This window comes from Psammomys obesus, unplaced genomic scaffold, assembly GCF_907164565.1.
Source record: "Psammomys obesus unplaced genomic scaffold, mPsaObe1.curated_primary_1811, whole genome shotgun sequence".
In the NCBI taxonomy this organism is placed as follows: domain Eukaryota; kingdom Metazoa; phylum Chordata; class Mammalia; order Rodentia; family Muridae; genus Psammomys; species Psammomys obesus.
The window spans coordinates 6,625,973-6,641,712 of record NW_026596445.1 but is presented as its reverse complement, the minus strand read 5'-3'; the positions used below and the strand labels follow the sequence as shown (position 1 = coordinate 6,641,712).

Genomic DNA, 15,740 nt, shown 5'->3' with positions numbered 1-15,740 from the left:
TCCCTTGTTCTTCACTCTCAGATTTGGCCCTGCAAGAGCAAATAAGAGGATAGGAGATCATCAGCTCATTGGTATCCACTGTTTGGCCACTGGTGGGTAAGGATGCCTCTGTAGCCTCAGTCACTGAGCAGGAGGGAGGCTCCTGCTTAGATTAGCTGCTGCCCTGCCTCAGTGGTAGCTTTGGGAGGCTCGCCTGCACTGTTTCAGTCACAGAGAGAGCGTGGAGGTTTGTATTTGGACTAGCTGCTGCTCTCTACAGCTGTAGCGCCCCATCTCCCACCCCGAGACCTGCCTGTGCCTGTTCAGTCACTGAGCATGGAGGCTTGTACTTGGCGCAATCACTGCAGTCTCAGCCAAGCAAGGAGGCCAATGCTTGTTGCAGAAGCCACTGCAGGCAGTCTCTACCAAGCAGGGAGACCATGCTTAGGGAAAGAGGAAGACCAGGCAGTTGAATATTCTCCACTCTCAGTCCCCAGGTGACCTGGATCCAAACTGTCCCAGCTCACAGGTTGCCCCCTCTCTCCCAGAAAGCCTCAATGTGGATGTTTTGGCTTCAGCTCCAACCTCCACTCATCAATTTGGATCCTGTGCCCCTCAGATATGGTGTGAGCTGGTTGCTACCATCTTAGACCAAATTTCATTTTCTTAAGAACTGATTAATATTTCATTGTGTAAATGTATCAGATTTTTATTTTATTTTTTTATCAGTTGATGATCATTTAAGCTCTTTCTAATTTCTAGCTATCATGAATAATAGAGCAATGAGCAAGGCTGAGCTAGTATCTCTGTATTAGAGTGTAGAATATTTTGGGTATATGCCTTAGAGTGGTATATCATGGTAAGAGAAAGCAAACTAGAGCAAAAGCTGGTACCAGAAAATGGGCTGTTGAAGATATTACCATATTGTTTTGGGAGAATTGTGGAAATGTTTGGAAGTTTAGGTTTGAAAATCCATTGATTGCTTAAATGGTCTTAATGGGATGTGGGAGATTAGACAATAAAATATTATCAGAAATGCAGACAATTAGGAGTCCTGGCTTGTTTAAGAGGGAAGAAAAACTACAGGGTCATTCATGTGATACCTTTAACTAAAAATCTGTGGTTTCTGGTGAGCTGTGGCTAAAGAATGAGCTGTCATTCCCAAGAGACAAGCACCATTAAAATGAAAACTTTCTGTTACTGTGACAATTGATGCTGTTAAACTGGGTCAGAGAAATCAGCTGTGATTAAGATGAGATAAGTAAGGGAGGAGGGAGGTAGCCAGAGGGGTCAAGAAAATCACAAGAAGACCTATAGAGTAATCTCACCTGGGCCCATCAGAGATCACAGATCCTGAACCACTAACCAAAGCGCTTGCATGGACTGGAACTAGGCCCATGATACCTATGTAACTGATGGGCAGTTTGGTCATCATAAGTGTCCCCTAGGAATGAGACCAGGGACTATCTCTGACTCTGTTGCCTATTTTTGGATCTCTTACCCTTAGTTGGGCTGCCTTGTCTGACCTCAGTGTGTGTGTGGGTGCACTTAGTCTTGCTGCAACTTGAGGTACCAAGGTGGGTTGGTACCCCTTAGTGGCCTCCTCTTCTCTGAGAAGAAGGAGAAGGGGAAATGGGTGAGAGAGGGGCATGAGAGAGGAGCTCAGAAGAGAGTAGGGAGCAGTCTGGGATCAGGCTGTAAAATGATTAAATAAATAAAGTTAATTTAAATACACAAGTATCCTCATTGCCTTTCTGAATGGGGATTGAGCATCTTAGTCAGAGTACTCCTTCCTGATTAGCTTCCTTAGGTGTACATATTTTAATATGTTTATCCTATACTATACATCTAACATCCACTTATAAGCGACTATATACCATGTGTGTCTTTCTGCTTCTGGGATACCTCATTCAGGATGATATTTTCCAGTTCCCACCATTTACCAGCAAATTTCATGATTTCCTTGTTTTTTATCGCAGAGTAATATTCCATTGTGTAGATATACCACAATTTCTGTATCCATTCCTCAACCGAGGGGCATCTGGGCTGTTTCTAGGTTCTGGATATTACAAATAAAGCTGCTACAAACATGGTTGAGCAGATGTCCTTGATGTATACTTGAACATCTTTTGGATATATGCTTAGGAGTGGTATAGCTGGATCTTGAGGAAGGAGGGAGAAAACAGGGAACAGGACAGGAACCTACCACAGAGGGCCTCTGAAAGGCTCTACCCTGCAGGGTATTGAGGCAGATTCTGAGACTCATAGCTAAACTTTGGGCAGAGTACAGGGAATCTTATGAAAGACGCGGGAGATAGTAAGACCCGGAGAGGACAGGAGCTCCACAAGGACAGCGACAGATCCAAAATGTCTGAGTACAGGAGTCTTTTCTGAAACTGAAACTGATACTCCAGCCACGGACCACTTATAGAGATGGCCTAAACTCCTGCACAGAGGTAGCTTATGGCAGTTCAGTATCCAAGTGGGCTCCATAGTAATGGGGACAGGGACTGTTTCTGACAGTAATTGATTGGCCTGCTCTTTGATCACCTTCCTATGAGGGGCAAGCAGCCTTGCCAGGCCACAGAAGAAGACAATGCAGCCTCTCCTGATAAAACCTGATAGACTAGGATCAGAGGGAATGGGAGGAGGACCTCCCTTTTCAGTGGACTGGGAGAGGAACACCACGGGTGGGGAAGAGGGAGGGTGGGACTGGGAGGGGAAGAGGAGGGAAGTACAGGGTGGGATACAAAGTTAATAAATTGTAATTAATATAAATAAAAATTAAAATTAAAAAATGCAAAAAAGCATTTTTTTTTCTGCTTGCTGATAAGTGGAGCAATTTTAGTAGGGAGCATTATACTTTGAAAGATTTACATTAAAATGTTTTTCTGCTAAAAAAAAAACAAACAAAACAAAAACAAACAAAAAAAACCCCCACAAGTATCATTGAAGTGAAATCTAGGAAATAGTCCCTCTGGGTTAGGATTCAGAATTTGTAGTTTTGAGGGTGATTGCAAGATTTTATCACCATCTGCTAGCTAAATGTTGCTATGTGTCAGAATCTCCTATGTGGTAGCAGTTTGGGCACAATGAAAACCTCAGGTTTAAATGGGTCACTGAAAACAGTTGAGGCCTGGCATTGTGATAGGCTGCTGGTGCGTTCTTAGTTGCAACAGCAAGTCCAAATTTGAAAGACCCATGGAGAAAAGTTGGAGCTTGGCATCATATGATAGATTAGGGTCTCTGAAGACAGGCCAGGAGGTCATTAGTGATAATGTAGACATAGCATATTGGAGAGGCTAGGACCCTGGGATGTCTGCCAAACAGAGCAGCAGATATGGATTAAAGTTGGCCTGTTCATAGAAGACAAGCTGTGTGTATATTATGAAGGGTAGAATTTGAGAAGCAGAGCTGTGCATGTCCTCTAGTGTCCAAAAGATTGTGAGTGATAGACATTCGACACTGAGTTATTTTCACTTCTGTACTGGGGTTTTAAATTGTTTTTATTGTGCCCTGTTTTTTTTTTTCCTTCCTTCCTTCCTTCCTTCCTTCCTTCCTTCCTTCCTTCCTTCCTTCCTTCCTTCCTTCCTTCCCTCCTTGTATCCTTTCCCTCTTGTGTGTGCCTATTGTCTTTCTTTCTTTCTTTCTTTCTTTCTTTCTTTCTTTCTTTCTTTCTTTCTTTCTTTCTTCTTTTTTTCTTTCTTTCTTTCTCTCTCTCTTTCTCTCTCTCTCTCTCTTTCTTTCTTTGTTTTTCTTTTTCTTTTTTATTTACTTTACATCCTGGTTGTAGCTCCATCCCCCCTCCCCCTTTCTCCTGTTCCTCAGAAAACAGGAACTCTCCTTCCCATCCATGGGAGCTCATCACATTGCATCAGGTCTGACTATGTCCTCTTCCCCTGTGGCCTGGCAAGGCAGTCCTGCTTAGAAGTGATCAATAAGCTAACAAGTGAGTTGGTGTCTGTTGTAGTCCTTGCTTCCCTTACTAGAAGACCCACATGAGGCTTAAGGTGCCCATCTGCTACAGCTTTGTAGGGTGTCTACATCCAGTCCATACATGGTCCTTGGTTGATGCTTCAGTCTCACCAAGCCCCTCTGGGCACTGATTAGTTGGTTCTGTTGGCCTTCTTGTGGAGATCCTGTCACCTTCTGGTCCTTTTCTCTTTCCTTCCACTTTTCCACAAGACTACTTATGCATTGCTTAATGTTTGGTTATGTCTCAGTATCTGCTTTGAGGTGCTGCTGGGTAGTGCCTCTCAGAGGACAACTCTGTCAAACTCTTTTCTGCAAGCTTAGCAGAGTATCATTCATAGTATCAGGAGTTGGCATTCCCCAATAGGTCTTCTCTCTCTCTCTCTCTCTCTCTCTCTCTCTCTCTCTCTCTTTAAAAGTCCTTCCAACCCATTTTATGCTGCCCATGTATTCTTGGATGTCCATTCTCACACTAGAGCACGAACAATTTACCAGTGGATACAATGTTATTACTGAGTCTCCATCTCCTAGCAACTATCAATTCCCAGTAGCTCCTCAGGTACAGATAGACTTCATGCCTATCCTCTCCTCTCAAAATACTGGAATTTGGTTTGGATTGAGCTTGCATGGGTCTTGCGCCTGTTGTAACAACCACTGTGAGTTCATATGACCTTCTTTGTCTGCAAATCACTTTGTTTCCTTGTACTCATCTATTGCCTGCTCTGGCTCTTACAGTCTTTCCTTCACTCCTTCACAGTGATTCCTGAGCCTTTTCAAAGGAGGACATATGATTTTAGGATGCAACATTTAAGGCTGTGCATTATGTAGTTTATTTTCTTTATCTTGACGAGTTGTGAGTCTTTGTGTTAATCACTGTCTGCTGCAAAAAGAAGCTTCTGTGATGAGGGCTGTAAAATGCATTAATCTATGGACATAATGATAAATCATTAGAAGTCATATAAATACTATATCCATTTAACATAGTGATGATGATTATAATAACAGTAATAAATAATAATAATAATTCTCTCCTACAGGTTATGATATGTCTAACCTTAGGTTCTTGGCATGATGAATATGACAGGAATAGGTTTCATCTTGTGGAAGAGGGTTTAAATGGAATAAAAAAGTGGTTTATTACTCCCATAAGATTTATGCAACTATTGCTCCAATAGGCATGTCTTGCAGGGCTAGTTATCGCTATTTTTTTCTTATTCATTTAATTAATTAATTAATTAATTTCAATTTATTCACTTTTAATGCCAGCTGTAACCCCCTCAATCTTCCAGGTCTCACCCACCCTTTCTATTCTCCCGCCTTATGCCCCTTCCCTAGTCCTTTGATAATGGAGGTCCTCCTCCCCTTCTATCTGACCCTAGCCTATCAAGTCTCATCAGGGGTGGCTGCATCATCTTCCTCTGTAGTCTGGCAAGGCTGCACTCCCCAGAGGGAGGTGATCAAAGCAGGCTAGTTATTATAGATCACATTGTTTAAAGCTGGGTAAGATTAATGATATTTTTTCTTCCAGTAGCATACATAGAATCTACCAGAACTTTGAAAGCCTTTCTCACAGCATTAATTTCTTCCATATTCCTATTGAGAAGGCTCATTAAGTTCTGTTTCCAGTTTCCAGCTCTTTTTCTATTCAGAAGTTCCATAGTCATCCACCTTTCTCAAAAACAAAATAATGCTCAGGCTCTTCAAAACAATAACCCACTATACGGTACTGAATTTTCCATTAGTTATTTTTCTGTTGCTGTGTTTTAAAAAGCCATGAACAAGGCAATTTATAGAAGACAAATTAATTTGCTTTATGGTTCCTAGATGCTACAGTACATAAGAGCAGGGTTGAGGCAGCAGGCAGACCTCATGGCCGGATCAGAAGGTTGAGAGCTCACATCTTGAAGCTGTAAGCAGGAGAGAGAGAGAGAGAGAGAGAGAGAGAGAGAGCGCCATCAGTGATATATTTACTCCAGGAAGTCCACACCTCCTATTCTTTTCAAATAGTGCCAGGAACTGGGGCCCAAGAATTCAAAAATATGAGACTGTGATAGAAATTCTTATTTAAACCACCATGCGGGTCTTACTGCCAGATTATAGAGGGTAGCAGAAATTCTTTATCATGGTAAAATTAATAATATTTTTCACAGTATGTATCTTTCTGGAAACCTCTTAAAGCTTTTGAATTCTCAGTGCTGTTTAGAAAAATAATTTATTAGTAATTGATACAGGTAAATCTATGAGAAGAGAGTTAATGAACTAGTTTAAATTTTTTTGTTATATCTTTTTTAAGAGAAAAATAAAAGAAGGTCAGGGAATTTTGCTAAGAAACTTCTGTGTCATAGGCTGTACATTAACAATATCAAAGCTTTTATAGTGCCTCAGTTTATTTTGAAAGGTAGAAAGTATTTTATCTGTTACTCTTGATAATTATAAATTATCAAATGGAATAAAACTGAAATTATCAAATTTCAATTTTATTATAATTTAATATTTGAAATTATCAAAATTACATTAAATTAATTTTTTTTCTATATTTCTTAAAATCCTAACAATTTAATTTTTATTTATTAAAAATTATATTGATTTATTTTTGTGTATGTTTATATATATGTTTGCCTATGTCCCACTATATACTCATGAAAGTCAGAAGACAACTTTTGGAAGTCGATCACCTTTTATCATGACATACATCATGGATATTGAGCTCAGGTCACATTTATCAGTTGGGGAATTTTGCTAGCCCATAATTTAGTTTTGAGATAAGATGTTATTTTATTTATTTTTTTTATTGGGAATGGGATGAACAAGCAAATATCTTTATTTTATTATAAATCACAGTAATTTGAAGAATATCTTTGGTCTTAAAACACAGATTCTTTGAATTAAAGAGTTATTCAGCTTTAAACTAAAACACAAAATGTTATTTGAATATACCGTCTACCATCCTCTTGTATGGAGGTGGCTCCCAAAGAGAAGCCTATTTGCTTCTGAAGACTTTTTATCCATCTTGTTAGGTTAAAAAAGTAAGAGTAATTAATCTCAGTAAACAAACACAAGGTGTTCTTATGTAGCATAATCTAAACTTAGCCTCTCAATTATGAAGCTGGCTTTGAACTCCTGATTTTTATTCCTCAGACTACAGAATCCTAAGATTATAGAACTTCAGCGCCATGTTCGGGAAGAAAACTCCTGCTTAAAAGTATTCTACAGTTATCAACATGTTTTCATCTGTAGTTATACATCTATATTTGCATATCAGAAAATAAATGCATTTTAATATGAATAGGGAGTGTAATGTAACTTGATATATAAAGCATTTTACTTTGCAACCTCTTCAATTATCTTTTTAATTTTTTTTATTTTTTCCCATTTTTAATTTATTTTATATATTTTATTTTATTTATTTTATTTTATTTATTCATTACACTTTGTATCCTTGCAGTAGCCGCTGTTTCAGTCTCTTCCCAGTCCCACATACCCACCCTCTTCTCTCCATCTATGCCCCTTCCCAATCCACTAATAGGGAATGACCTCCTCCCCTTCTATCTAAACCTAGCCTATCAGGTCTCATCAATGCTGGCTGCATCATCTTCCACTGAGGCTTGGCAAGGATGCAGCCTCCAGAAGGAGGCGAACAAAGAGCTGGCCACTGAGTTCATGTCAAAGGCAGTCTCTGTTCCCCTTATTAGGGACCCATTTGGAAACTGAGCAGCCTATGGGCTTCCTCTGAGCAGGAGGTTTAGGTCCTCTCCATTCATGGTCCTTGGTTGGAGTATTGGTCTCTGCAGACCTGCCTGAGCTCAGCTTTTTTGGATCTGTTGGTCCTCTTGTGGAGCTCCTGTCTACGGTCATACTACCTTTAACATGCCCAATCCCATCTGATTTCTTCAATTATAAAAACATGTTTTAAACTAATTTGTTATTTAAAATTATGTCGTTTTCTGTTCATTAGTTCTCAATTTGTTTTAAATAATCTATAATTTATTGTGGTACAAAGTCATATTTGACTTTTAGACAAAAGCCTTTCTAGTATTTTTAAACATTTCATTTTCTCTTAGTGCTAGATTATTTTTACCATCTTTCTTTTTCTTTTCAATCTGCGTATCTTCTACTAATATTATGTGCTGACTACTGTGTCTGCCACCTTTCTATTTCATTGCTTATACTTTTTTTTTTCTTTTATATTATACAATTCTTCCTTAAGTAAGTATCTTCTTTTAGCAAAATTTGCTTGACTATATAGTTTCCTGTTTGGGGTCAGCAAGGACAATGATAGGTCAATGGAGCATACTATCAATTGTCCAGCAACTGACATTTTTGGCTGGAGAGAATTAGAAATATTATATCAATTTTCTATTTTGATTTTCTTGGCAGAACTTCATAATTTTTCAGAAAAATATTTTAATCACTGTTTTACTTAAATTCTAATTTTTACTAAGAGTAAAGAAGAATCATTAATGGTTTCTTACTAGATGTGTAATCCCTTGATACCTCATAAGAAATATAATATATGTGCATTACTACCAATAATTCAGGACATGTGGCATAATTCAGTCTCATGGAAGGTTATAGCAGATGGAGAAAAATCCTTCCAATTTCATACTTTGTTCTATTTCCTGAGACATTATTAAACTTATTCTATACAACCCCTAAGTAGATCTTGAAGAAACAGTTCAGAATTTATTTTTGGTATAAATTAATGTTGCTATTACAGACAAGTCACTATGCATACACACAAAAATAAAAGATGCATTAACTGTATTACCTAGTTTATCATTTTTACTCAGAGAAAAATTGCTGGAATAACAATTACTTAAAGAAAGTAATTGCTGTTTATTTCCAAGTGAGAAACTAGAGCTATCAAAAAGAACAATGTTTTATTGTTTTTTCTCATATTTTATTTCGAATTTACTTAAATAGTTAAGTGAATGCCAATCACTCTTTTTTATTTTTTTATTTTAATCAAAGAGCATTTACTTGTATCCCAGCCATAACCTCCTCCCACTTTCTCTCCCAATCCCACCCTCCCTCCCTCATCTCCTGCCTCCTTCCAAGTCCACTAATAGGGGAGGTCCTCCTCCCCTTGCATCTGACTGTACTTTATCAGGTTTCTTCAGGACTGGCTGCAATGTCCTCATCTGTGTCCTAGCAAGGCTGCTCCTCCCTCATGGGGAGGGGGGATGGATCTCAATTAGCCAGTTATTGAGTTCATGTCAGAAGTAGTCCTTGTCCCCCTTACTAGGGTACCCACTTGGATACTGAGATGCATGGGCTACATCCAAGCAGGGGTTTTAGGTTATATCCATGCATGGTCCGTGGTTGGAGAAACAGTCTCATAGAAGACCCCTGTGACCTGACCCCTTAAGTCCTTGTGGGGCTTCTGTCCTCTCTAGGTCATACTAACTCCCCCTTCTTTAATATGATTCCCTGCACTCTGCCGAAGGTTTGGTTATGAATCTCAGCATCTGCTTTGATACACTGCTAGGTAGCGTCTTTCAGATGCCCTCTGTGGTAGGCTCCTGTCATGTTAATTGTTTTCTCCTACATCCATTGTCCATCCCATTGACAATGAGGATGACAGTGAGGATTGATCATCTTAATTCTGATCCTCTTTCTTGTTTATATTCTTTAGGTGTACAGATTTTAGTGTGTTTATCCTTTCTTATTGGTCTACTACCTACTTATAAGTGAGTATATACTGTGTGTGTCTTTCTGCTCCTGGGATACCTCACTCAGGATGATCTTTTCTAGATCCAACCATTTCCCTGAGTAGTATTCCATTGTATAAAAGTACCAAAATTTCTGAATCCATTTCTCCATTGATGGACATCTGGGATGTTTCCAGGTTCTGGCTTCTACAAATAAAGCCGCTACAAACATGGTTGAGCAAATGTCTTTGTTGTATACTTGAGCATCTTTTGGGTATATGCCTAGGAGTGGCATAGCTGGATCTTGAAGAAGCAGTATTCCTGATTGTCTGAGAAAGCACCAAATTGATTTCCAAAGTGGTTGTAAATGTTTACATTACCACCAGCAGTGGAGGAGGGTTTCCCATTCTCCACAACCTCTCCAGCATGTGTTGCATTTTGAGTTTTTGACTTTGGCCATTCTGATGGGTGTAATCTCAGAGTCATTTTGATTTGCATCTCCCTTCTGGCTAAGGATGTTGAGTATCTCTCTAAGTGTTTCTCTGCCATTCTATATTCTTCTACAGAAAATTCTCTGTTTAGGTCCATATCCTATTTTTTAATTGGATTGCTTGATTTATTGCCTTTTAGCTTCTTTATTTTTTTATATATTCTGGATATGAGCCCTCTGTCAAATATAGGGTTGGTGAAGATCCTTTCCCAATCTGTAGGAGGTCGTTCTGTTCTGACAACAGTGTCCTTTGTTTTACAGAAGATTTTCAGTTTCACGAGGTCCCATTTATTGATTGTTGATCTTAGAGCCTGTGCTGTTGGTGTTCTGCTCAGGAAGTAGTCTCTTGTGCCAATGAGTTCTAGGCTCTTCCCCAATTTTTCTTCTAACTGATTTAGTGTAGCTCATTTTATATTGAGCCCTTTGATCCACTTGGACTTTAGTTTTTTGCAGGGTGACAAATACATGGATCTATTTTAATTTTTCTTCATGTAGACATCCAGTTGTACCAGCACCATTTGTTGAAGATCCTGTCTTTTTTCCATTGAATGGTTTTGGCTTCTTTGTCAGAAATCAAGTATTCATAGGTGTATGGGTTCATTTCTGGGTCTTCTCTTTGGTTCCATTGATCCACTATTCTGTTTCTATGCCAATACCATGCAGTTTTTATTACTATTGCTCTGTAGTACAGCTTGATATCAGGGATGGAGATACCTCCAGATGATCTGTTGTTGTACAGGATCATTTTGGAAATTCTGGGTTTTTTGTTTCTCCATATAAATTTGAGAATTTTTTTCAAGGACTGTAAAGAATTGTTTTGGTATTTTGATGGGAATTGCATTGAATCTGTAGATTACTTTTGGAAGAATGGTCATTTTCACTAAGTTAATCCTACTGATCCATAAACACGGGAGATCTTTCCATCTTCTGATATCTTCTTCAATTTTTTTCTTCCAAGGCTTGAAGTTTTTTTCAAACAGGTCTTTCATTTGCTTGGTTAGGTGCACACCAAGGTACTTTATGTTTTTTTGTGGCCATTGTAAAGGGTGTTGTTTCCTTGATTTCTTTTTTTGCCTTTTTGTCTTATGCAGGAAGGCTTCTGATTTTTTTTTTGAGTTAATTTTGCATCCTGCCACTTTGCTGAAGATGTTTATCAGCTGAAGGAGTTCTCTGGTTGAATTTTTCGGGTCAGTAATGTATACTATCATATAGCCTGCAAATAGGTAAACTTTGACTTCTTCCTTTCTGATTTGCATCACCTTAATCTCCCTTACTTTTCTTATTGCTCTAGCTAAGACTTAAAGTACTATGTTGAAGAGATATGGGGAAGAGTGGGAAGCCTTGCCTTTTCCCTGATTTCAGTGGGATTGAATTAACTTTCTCTCTAATGAGCTTGATGTTGGCTATAGGCTTGCTGTGTATTGTCTTTACTATGTTTAGGTATGTGCCTTGTATCCCTGATCTCTCCAAAACTTTAAAGAAGAATGGGTATTGGATTTTGTTAAATGCTTTTTGGCATTTAAGTAGATGACCATGAGGTTTTTCTCCTTCAGTTTGTGGATTACATTGATGGATTTCCGTATACTGAACCACCCTGTATGCCTGGGATGAAGCCTACTTGGTCATGGTGGATGATATCTTTTATATGCTCTTGGATTCAGTTTGCAAGTAGTTTATTGAGTATTTTTGCATCAATGTTTATAAGAGAGATAGGTCTGAAGTTCTCTATTTTTGTTGGGTCTTTGTGTGGTTTAGATATCAAGGTGATTGTGGCCCCATAGAATGAGTTCCTTCTGCTTCTATTTTGTGGAATAATTTGAAGAGAATTGGAGTTATCACTTCTTTGAAGGTTTCGTAGAATTCTGCTCTGAAACCATCTGGCCCAGTGCTCTTTTTGGAAGGGAGGCTGTTGATGACTGCTTCATTTTCCTTGGGGGGATATAGGGCTGTTCAATCTTTCTACCTGATCTTGACTTAATTTTGGTAGATGTAATCTATCAAGAAAATTGTCCATTTTTTTAGATTTCGAATCTTGTGGCATATAGGCTTTTGTAGTACGACCTAATGATTGTTTGGATTTCCTCATTTTCTGTAGTTATGTCCCCCTTTTCATTTCTGATTTTGCTGATTTGGATAGTTTCTGTCTGTCTTTTGTTAGTTTGGCTAAGGGTTTGTCTATCTTGTTGATTTTCTCCAATCACTCTTAAAATATAAAAATATGTTAAATTTTATCATCATAACTTAAACTTGATAGTGTTCCAGAAATCTTTTTAAAAATACTTATTTTTCAGTATATGTGTGTTAATATTTTTGTGAGTGTGTGCGTGTGTGTGAATATGTGCATGTTTATTGAGCAGATGCCAGAAAAGGACACGGGATTCTCTTGTGTTGTGAGCCACTGGCTATAGTTATGGGAAACAGTACTCAGGTCCTCTCCAAGACAGTTTAACTGCGAATCTCTATAGGTCCCTGTTCTGACACTCTTCCCTTATTTCTTAAACAAATAAGTCTTTTATGGGAAATAGAATTTATTTGCAACCTTGGTCTAAAAATTTCAAATTTCCATTGGAAATATAAAAGGAAAATATGATTCCTATATTATTTTTAAATGATGATTACATAAACATTTTAGTGTTTTCACAAATATGTCATACGGCCATTATCTTGGGTACAGCTTTTAGTAACTCAGTACAGATTACTCTCTTGCTTCACAGGAGAGGAGTTTGAAAACTGTTTATCAACATTATCTTGATCTTTATGAAATATCTTCTCTCCCATCTTCAGAGTGAACTGTATCTTGAAGGGTGATCTCATTAATTTTTAAGACTATTTGAAGTTCAGAAAGGGGAAAAGGCTATATGAAAGGCTATATGAAAACCTTCATGTTGTTGATCCAAGTTCTGACTTAAACTTTGTCAGAGTCTCAAGGTTTATTCAGTTTGTCTCCTCCTTATAATATTTATCTTTATTTAAACAATTATGTCTCTGTAAGGGTAACATAATGAAGAGTATCACATTGAAAGCTCCTTGTTGCTTGTTGTCACCCACTCCTACTAGTACATTCTGAAAAATATCGTAAAACAAAGTAGAATTCTGTTCATTTGAAGAGGAATGAGCTCTGTTTTTCACAAAATGAAAACTTAAGTTTCATGCAAGAATTCAACTATGACTTTTTTATTTCTTTTGTAATGCAGTAAATAAAATTTCAACTTGTTCTTGTATACTCGCCTGTGACCACCAAGAGTAACTGCCTGCACAAGGGGTTGGAAATTAATAGAGACAGAGAACAGGAAGAGGGATACCAAGACAGTGCTCTGATCAAGGTGCCATCTTTATTACGGAGTAATCCACTTATATAGGTAAACCACAAGGGACTCTCCAAGTAAACATATCCAAGCAAAACAGGAAACTTAACCAAGCAAAAAAGGAGGCTTAACTAAGCAAGACAGGAGGTGTCTGCTGAAAACAACAAGAATAGCAAGTCAGCATGACTTGCACGCATGTGACCACCTCAGGTCTAATGGAATGGCTACCTCATTCTGGGACAAAATTTATTGGAAGAAATCTTTTATGAGTATACTATCTTCTTTCCTTCTTATTCTCTCCATGCAATTGGATATGTTTGAGATTTTTTTTTCAGTTCCTTATTTTTATTAACTCTTGCACAACTACTTGTCTTCTGGTTTGGCAAAGCAGTAAGTCAGAGAACCCTTGCCCCAATAATGACTTTCAAAGTGGCTAGCCGTGTAAACTCCAGCACCACATTCATCAGAAGGACAATCTCAAAGAATTCAACTTAGTTTGCTACTTTTTTGTCACAATTTTTTTTATTTTTTATTTTATTTTATTTTTATTATTAGTTACATTTTATTAACTCTGTATCCCAGCTGTATCTACTCCTTCATTCCCTCCCAAGCCCTCCCTTCCTCCCTCATCTCCTCCCTGCCCCTTTCCAAGTCCACTGATTTGGGAGAACCTCCTCCCCTTTCATCTGATCCTGTTTTATCAGGTATCTTCAGAACTGGCTACAAAGTCCTTCTCTGTGGCCTAGAAGGACTGCTCCTCCCTTGAGGGGTAGGGAGGTCAAAGAGCCTGCCATTGAGTTCCTGTCAGAAATAGTCCCTGTTCCCCTTACTATGGGAAACCATTTGGTTACTGAGCTACCACAGGCTTCATCCACGCAGAGGTTCTATGTTATATCCATACATGGCCCTTGGTGGAATATCAGTGTCAGAAAAGGCCCCTGTGCCATGATACATTTGGTCCTCGTGGAGCTCCTATTCTTTCAACATCATACAAACTCCTCCTTCTTTCATTTGTTTCCCTGCACTCTGCCGAAGGTTTGGTTATGAGTCTTAGTATCTGCTTTGATACACTGCTAGGTAGAGTCTTTCAGGGCCCCTCTGAGGTAGGCTCCTGTCCTGTTACTTATTTTCTCCTATATCCAGTGCACCTCCCATTTGTCTTTATAAGTGAGGATTGATTATCTTACCCTGGGTCCTCTTTCTTGTTTATCTTCTTTAGGTGTATAGATTACATTATGTTTATCATATCTTATAGGACTATATGAGTGAGTATATACCATGTGTCTTTCAAGTAATCCAATTAAAAAACGGGGAACAGAGCTAAACAGAGAATTCTCCATAGAGGAATATGGAATGGCAGAGAAACACTTAAAGAAATGCTCAACATCCTTAGCCATCAGGGAGATGAAAATCAAAATTACCCTGAGATTTCACCTTACACCCATCAGAATGGTTAAGATGAATAACTCTAGTGACAACACATGCTGGAGAGGTTGTAGAGAAAGGGGAACCCTCCTCCATTGCTAGTGAGAATGTAAACTGGTACAACCACTTTGGAAGTCAATCTGGCGCTTTCTCAGACAATTAGGAATAGTGCTTCCTTAAGATCCAACTATACCACTCCTAGGCATATACCCAAAATTTGCTCAAGTACACAACAAGGACATTTGCTCAATCATGTTTGTAGCAGCTTTATTCATAATAGCCAGAACCAGGAAACAATCCAGATGTCCTTCAACGGAGTAATGGACACAGAAATTGTGGTATTTTTACACATTGGAATACTACTTAGCAATCAAAAATGAGGAAATCATGAAATTTGCAGGCAAAGTGGGATCTAGAAAAGATCATCTGAGTGAGCTATTCCAGAAGGAGAAAGTTTGCCACTTTCAAATTTGAATACCTTATAGAATTTTAGCACAGCCAGATTAACCTACTTCCTCCTTTGATTATTAGTCTTGGGAGTGGTGTAAGTCTTCTTCTTCTTGTTCTTGTTCTTGTTCTTCTTCTTTTTCTTAGCACCACTTTGAAGGCTAAAGATGAAGGGTGGACTTCTTGTGAGTAAAGTAGCCAAAGTACAGACATCTTTCACCTGCTTACCAGTAAAGATCAACCTTTGCTGATCAGGAGAAATTCCTTACCTATCCTGGATCTTGGCCTTTGCATTTTCTCTAGTGTTTGAGTGTTCAAACTCTAGCTTGGTGGTGGTCTTCCCTGTAAGAGTCTTCACAAAAATCTGCATCTTGGCAGTTGTTCCACCGAAGATGCAGACCATGTTTATATATATATATATATATATATATATATATATATATATATATATATATATATATATATATATAT

General features: G+C 38.3%; 1 protein-coding gene and 1 pseudogene across 1 annotated transcript in view; one reads left to right on the top strand and one right to left on the bottom strand.

The window, feature by feature from the left end:
• Dach2 (dachshund family transcription factor 2) overlaps positions 1 to 15,740 on the top strand; it is a 743,535-nt gene that overhangs the window by 402,321 nt on the left and 325,474 nt on the right. The gene's annotated exons all lie outside the window — the stretch shown is intronic.
• On the bottom strand, positions 13,761 to 15,639 carry LOC129669848 (ubiquitin-40S ribosomal protein S27a-like; annotated as a pseudogene).